A 6,314-nucleotide genomic window follows, 5' to 3' on the forward strand; every position below is an offset into this window, starting at 1 on the left:
CTCATAGGTATCCTTACCTCCTGTCCTCCTCTTTCTTATTTGTTCCCATAACCTCCTAGAGATCATGGACTGGTCTGCCCCGGAGTCTAACATGGCTACAATTGGTAAACCCTCAACCTCCACCTTAGCAGTATACCGAGGTCTAAACCCTTGGGCAACCAGCGAGGTCCATCCCTCTCGACCTGGGCAATCCCTCCGGAAGTGCCCAGTCTTCCCACACTTATAACAGCGTTTTCCTTCATACGAGGGGGCCTTTCTTTCAGGGCCTGAGGGCACTACGGGCTTTTTACCCCCGCAGCCGTAATCGGGTTTCCCCCCCCCCGGGGATCTAGCTTAAAGAAGGAACTTTTGGAACCCCAGCCTCCCACAGTTCGGGGCTTACCCCCCTCCAGGTCGGGTTCTCCCCAATGTTGGGCTTCCAAATAACACTCCAACCCAGCTGTCACGGCCTCCACCGTCTTACAGCCCCTTTGGACCAATCCTGCCCTAATCTCCCTGGGAAGGCCCTGCAGGAACTGCTCCACTACTAATTCTTGAAGAATCTCTCCCGTGGTGTGGCGATCAGGTTCCAACCATTTTTTTACCAAGTCCATCAGTCTAGTGGCCAGCGCTTTAGGGGTTTCCCCCTTTTCCCATTTAGTGGACCGAAACTTACGCCTATAAGCCTGGGTACTCAGTCCATACCGGTCTTTAATGGCCTCTCTCAACCTCCCATAGTTGGCAGCGTCCCCAGGAGCCAAGTCTCTAAAGGCTCCTAGAGCCTCCCCAGATAATGAAGGCACTAACCGCATGGCCCACTGCTCTTGTGGCCACCCTGCGGCCACTGCCACCCTCTCGAAGGCGGTCAGGAAATCATCTACATTATCCTGCTCAGACAACTTTCCCCATGTAAGTGAGTTCAGGGAAAAAGGTCCTACCGCACCGCTTCCTCCTGGCCCCTGTCCAGTCGCTCCGGCTCCACCGCCCCTGGGAGCCTCGATCCCTCTCTGAAAAAAGTCCTGGAGCATATTCAGCACCGGTTGTTGTTGCTCTTGTGCCGCCGTCAAGGAGTCTTCCACCATCTTCCCCGTCAGTTCTTGCTGTTTCTGGAACTGCATCGTCATCCAAGCGAAGATCTCCTTGGGGTCCATCTTTGCTCCGGAACAGCGACTCCTGGTGGGGAAAAAAAACACAGAGGACACCTCCAAGTGCGGTTTCACTACTTATGTTTCCCCTTTTACTAGGATCCCTTTATTTCCCCCAATCTAGGCCCCGCTTACCGGAACCCCAGACGGGTCTGCGCCTTTCTCAGCGTTGGCCCCTCCGTCGGGCTTTTCTGTCCTGCTGGTCTTGGCCTCCTCGAGCGACAGGTCCGCGACGCGATCCCACTCCTGACACCAATTGTAAAGTGGATCCTTATTTTCTCAGCGGTTGCAGCTTTCCACCGCCTGAAGATCACCTTCCAGTACTGCTCCTTTCTCCCTCAAAACAAGGAAGCTTTTTATTGCCCAGGAGGGCCTTCCCTCCTTCCCTCAGTTGTGGCACCAAAACACAAAACAAAGCACTGTTATCATTCACCTTTCTCAATCAGGTTAGTTTCCCAGTCCAGGCTTCCACAGCTGCTTCCTCTCCCTCCCTCCTGGGGAAGAGTAGCAGCAAAGAAAAAAAAATACCCTGTTCAGAATAGCGGGGTTTTCCCAAAACACAGTTCACTTTTAGCCAAGCTTTACCCCACTGCTCAGTTTAGCCAGGCTTTCAAAACACAGTTCAGTTCTAGCCAAGCTTGCAAAACACAGCTCAGTTTAGCCAGGCTTTCAAAAACACAGTTCAGTTCTAGCCAAGCTTTCAAAACACAGCTCAGTTTAGCCAGGCTTTCAAAACACAGTTCAGTTCTGGCTTTGCGCGGGCTCAAAGCCTAGGGTCCCACCCTCTTGGTCAGTCACAATCCTACCTGACCTCCTCCCGCATGACCCGGCTTGGCCCCGCTACCTCCTTGGCTTTCGCTAAGCCAGAGCTGAAAAGTCCATCGGCTCTTTCAGGGTGTTCTCCGGTTCAGTCAACTCCATAGGGCAAGGCTCACTCTCTCTCTCTCTCTCCTCAGGAGCCCAATCCATATTCTCCTCGCCCCGCCCTTCTCCCAGCTGCTCACCCTTTCTTTCATTAAAGCTCTTTGGTGGCTCTTCTTTCTCCACCCACCTGTTCCACCACCTCTTCCACCAGGTTGGAGAATCAGCCTTATTCCTTCCCCTGCGGCCCTCCTCTGGAGACTCCTGGGAATGCACATAGTTTCTCTTATCCCCGGTCTCCCTTGGGGCATGCTGGGAGTTGTAGTTCTTTATTTCTAGTTTTTTCCTGGGGAATGCCTGCCTATAACTGGGGTATTCTGGCCTATCCCAGGGTTCCTTTGGGGCCTGTCCTACATACTCTTTACAATATCTATCCTTTATTATAGAAGGATACTCCTCCACTAGGGTGAGAAAAGTTAACATGGATTTTTCCTCAAACAGCTGACCCCAGGTTTTAAGACCCTCACTATACTAGCGAGTGAACACACCCTGCATATTCCCAAAAGGAAAAAGGAGGTTGAAAACTATAGGCGATAGGTGAGATAAGACACAGTCCTGATGTGGAAAGAGGCTATCCCAGTAATAGAAGGAAGTGTAGCTTGAAGGACACAACCCCGCCCCCAGGGATCTATGCTTACACGGAAGCCACATGAGTGCACCCAATGGCCTAAAGCCTAAAGAAAACTATTCCAAGTGAACCCATAGTTTATGAGGGTGTGTATGGTAACCAGTGTGTTTTTACTAGCAAAAATGGTGCCGATACTCAAATGCTAAGGCCACCCTTCAGGGGTGAGGTGATCACTGATGGACCCATCCCACAATAGCCAGGCCCTCTGCAACCAGTCACAGAATCTATGACAAGGCAGAATTGGTGTGTAGAGCCTGAGCTCTGTCATTAAAACTTGGGGTCCATGGGTCAATTTTAGCAGACAGTGGAAAAGGTGCCGGTACTCAGTACCCCTAAGTACCCCCTCAAAAAAAGCCCTGATGGTAACACTCTATTGCTACACATGCCTGAGCTGCCCTATAGTACCAGTAAATATTAGGGACTCCCAGCCCTCCCTTCTTCCTATCTTGATAAAGAAATGACTGTGATAAATGCGGGCATCCACCAGCCCAAATGAAACATACGATATGATCTTGTAAGGTGGAAAGGACCCTTCTAGGCATCTTCAAAGGGAGCACCTGAAACAAACACAGCAGGCGAGGTAAAATATTCATTTTAACAGTAGCTATTCTACCAAACCAAGAGAGAGTCAAGTCCTCCCACCTTTCCAAATCTGCAGAAAGGGTTCTAACCAGGCCCGAGTAATTAGCGGAAAATAAGTCAGAAAGACGCAGAGTCAAGAACACACCTAGGTAGTGAATTCCCTTAGTCGCCCAACGAAAGGATAAGGAGGTTTTCAAAGAGTCCACCAATTCTGTGGGAAGGGTAACATTTAGGGCCTCTGATTTAGTCATATTGATTTTGAACCCCAATACCACTGAATAGTCGCCAATAGTTTGCAAAAGGTTGGGAAATGTAATTAAAGGGTGAGTCACAGACAACAATATGTCATTGGCAAAGAGTACCATTTTGTGTTCTCTCTCCGCTAGGCAAATGCCAGAGATGTCAAAGTTCAAACACACTTTCACCGCAAAGGTTCCAATAACCATTGTGAACAGCAAGGGAGACAAGGGACATCCCTGATGAGTTCCTCTATGCAACGTGAACAATTTAGAGTTGCCCCCATTAACTCAAAGACAAGCTTTAGGAGAATGCTAAAAGGCCTGGATCCAGCCACAAAACAGGGGGCCTATCCCAAAGCCTTCCATTACCTGATACATAAAAGGCCAGTGGACCCTATCAAAGGCCTTCTCTGCATCCAGGCTGAGTAGGCACATAGGTTTCTGATCTCTTTTAGATAAATACATTAAGTCCAGCACTCACCTAATATTGTCCATAGCTTGTCGCTGAGGTACAAACCCCACTTGATCTGGGTGTATGAGTGGCGGCATGTAGGAAGCTAAACAAATTACTAAAACGTTTGCTAGTATCTTGACATCTGCATTCAAAATAGATATCGGTCGATATGAGGCACATTCAGTATGATCTGTATCTGGTTTTGGTATTACTGTGATCCAGGCCTCCATCATTGAAGGGGGTAAGGTTGCTCCAGTTCTGATCTGATTAAGTAAATCTGTAAGAAGCCAGTTCTGGAGCAAACCTCTTATAAAACTCATATGGTAACCCATCTAAACCAGGTGACTTATGCGAGGGGAGGCCTTTAATAGCCTTTTGTATCTCTAATGGTGTTACCGGCTTGTCCAGGTCTGCCGTCTATGCAGGGGTTAACGAGGTTAGGTTGCATGATGCCAAGTACTCGGTAATAGCCTCTGGAGTAGGGTGATGCTCTTGTGAATATAAGGCTTGATAAAACTGCCTGAAATGTAGACATATCTGAGTAGAGGTGTTCAACAGACTACCCCTACCATCTCGGATACGCACTATTGTGTGATCAACCTTTTGCTTGCGCAGCCGTATGGCAATGGTATGCCCTCTTTATTAGTAAATTCATAGGAACAAACCTTATTTCTCACTTCCAATGTGCTTAGTTGTTCCGAGTAAATGGAGTCTAATTGAAGCCTTAGACCGCATAACTCCTGCATTATTTGGGGGGAACCTCTTTCCTTTTGACTGGCCTCCAAATGATGAATTTTATCCAAGCAACTTGCTAACTGCATTCTTTGAAGGCAGGCACGCTTACCGTCAACTTGTAAAAAGTACCCCCTAGACACTGCCTTCATGGCGTCCCAAACTATATTTAGAGGGGGGGGCCAGAATCAATATTGGTCTCCAAGTATTCTTTTAACACTTTCCTGTAACCCCACCACCACCACATCAGCATCCTGCAAAACGTTAATATTCAAAGTCCATCTTTTGTCCTAACCTCCGCCCTAAGGGATGACAAAGAGACCCATATCGGCTCATGATCCGATATAGTCATGCTACCAATACCCGCATCTGGTCCCCTCTCAACTAACCTAGTGTCAAAAAAATATAATCAGTGCATGAGTAAGAATCGTGTACAGGAGAATAATAGGTGTAATCCTGGTCCAGAATGTGAGTAAGTCGCCATATGTCTAAGGTTCCCAAAGAGTGTGATAGCCCAGAGCTAAAGATTGCTTGGTGTCCACAATGGGGGAAGCCCCTGTATGATCTAGGGTCAGGTCCATCACTGCAATAAAGTCCCCTCCCAAGATCAAAGAACCTTGAATAAATGAAAAAATAGAGTTCCGCACATGAGCATAGAAGACCACCTGCCATCATTGGGAGCATATGTCAATGCCAGGGTAACAACCACTTTATTAATGGTAATGTATACAAATAGGAATCGCCCGCCCGGGTCCCGTTTAAGCTTAACAACTGGAGCTGGTATTGAGGAGCGTTTTGTGATATCCCCCTTCTCACTCAGGGTGACCTGGTTCTCAATATGCAGATCATATGCAAATTAGTGTGCTACCCCGTCTCGCTCAGGGTTACCTGGTTCCCACTAAGCAAATTAAACAGGTCTCACCAACTGCATATTTCTCAGGCAACTCTTTATTCCAGCCCCTGGGCACACTTCTTCTAGCTTAATACTTTATACTTTCATAGATCTTCCCACTGAGCCTACCCACACAGATACATGGGCTCAGTACTACACCAATACTTTGGGGACTCTCAACCCCAGGCTTTGCAGCCTGCTTCTCTCAGTACTTTGGACACTCAGTCCCCCCTTTGAACACACAGTTCTAGACACACAGTCTTTTCTTCTTTGGACACACAGTCCCCTTTTTGAACACACAGTTCTGGACACACAGTCTTTTCTTCTTCGGACACACAGTCCCTCCACTGAACACACAGTTCCTATAAGTACTGAGGACACACAGTCAAACACTAATGCTTTAGGGACTTCTTACCCCAGGACTTTCAGCCTGCTGATCTCCTTTGGACACCCAGTCCACCCCAAGTCCATAAGGTTAGCCAGTATCTTTCAGTGGCTCTCTGTTCTCCTCCTGCTAGCTTACTTCCCTTCCTTTCACAACTCAGGTGGGGTATAAAGTGGTTAATTAGCTACACAGGACCCAGCCCATAACCGCCTGCACCTGTGGACCTCCCAGGACTCTCCCCGGTCCTAGCGACCTCCATCTTCTTCTAGCGCCCTCTAGTGGCCTACACTATATAGGACACCCTCTTACTTATCACAGTATCAATACACTCCATATTTCTTGGAGGATTCAACAGAT

This window comes from Microcaecilia unicolor, chromosome 1 (assembly GCF_901765095.1).
Source record: "Microcaecilia unicolor chromosome 1, aMicUni1.1, whole genome shotgun sequence".
NCBI lineage: Eukaryota > Metazoa > Chordata > Amphibia > Gymnophiona > Siphonopidae > Microcaecilia > Microcaecilia unicolor.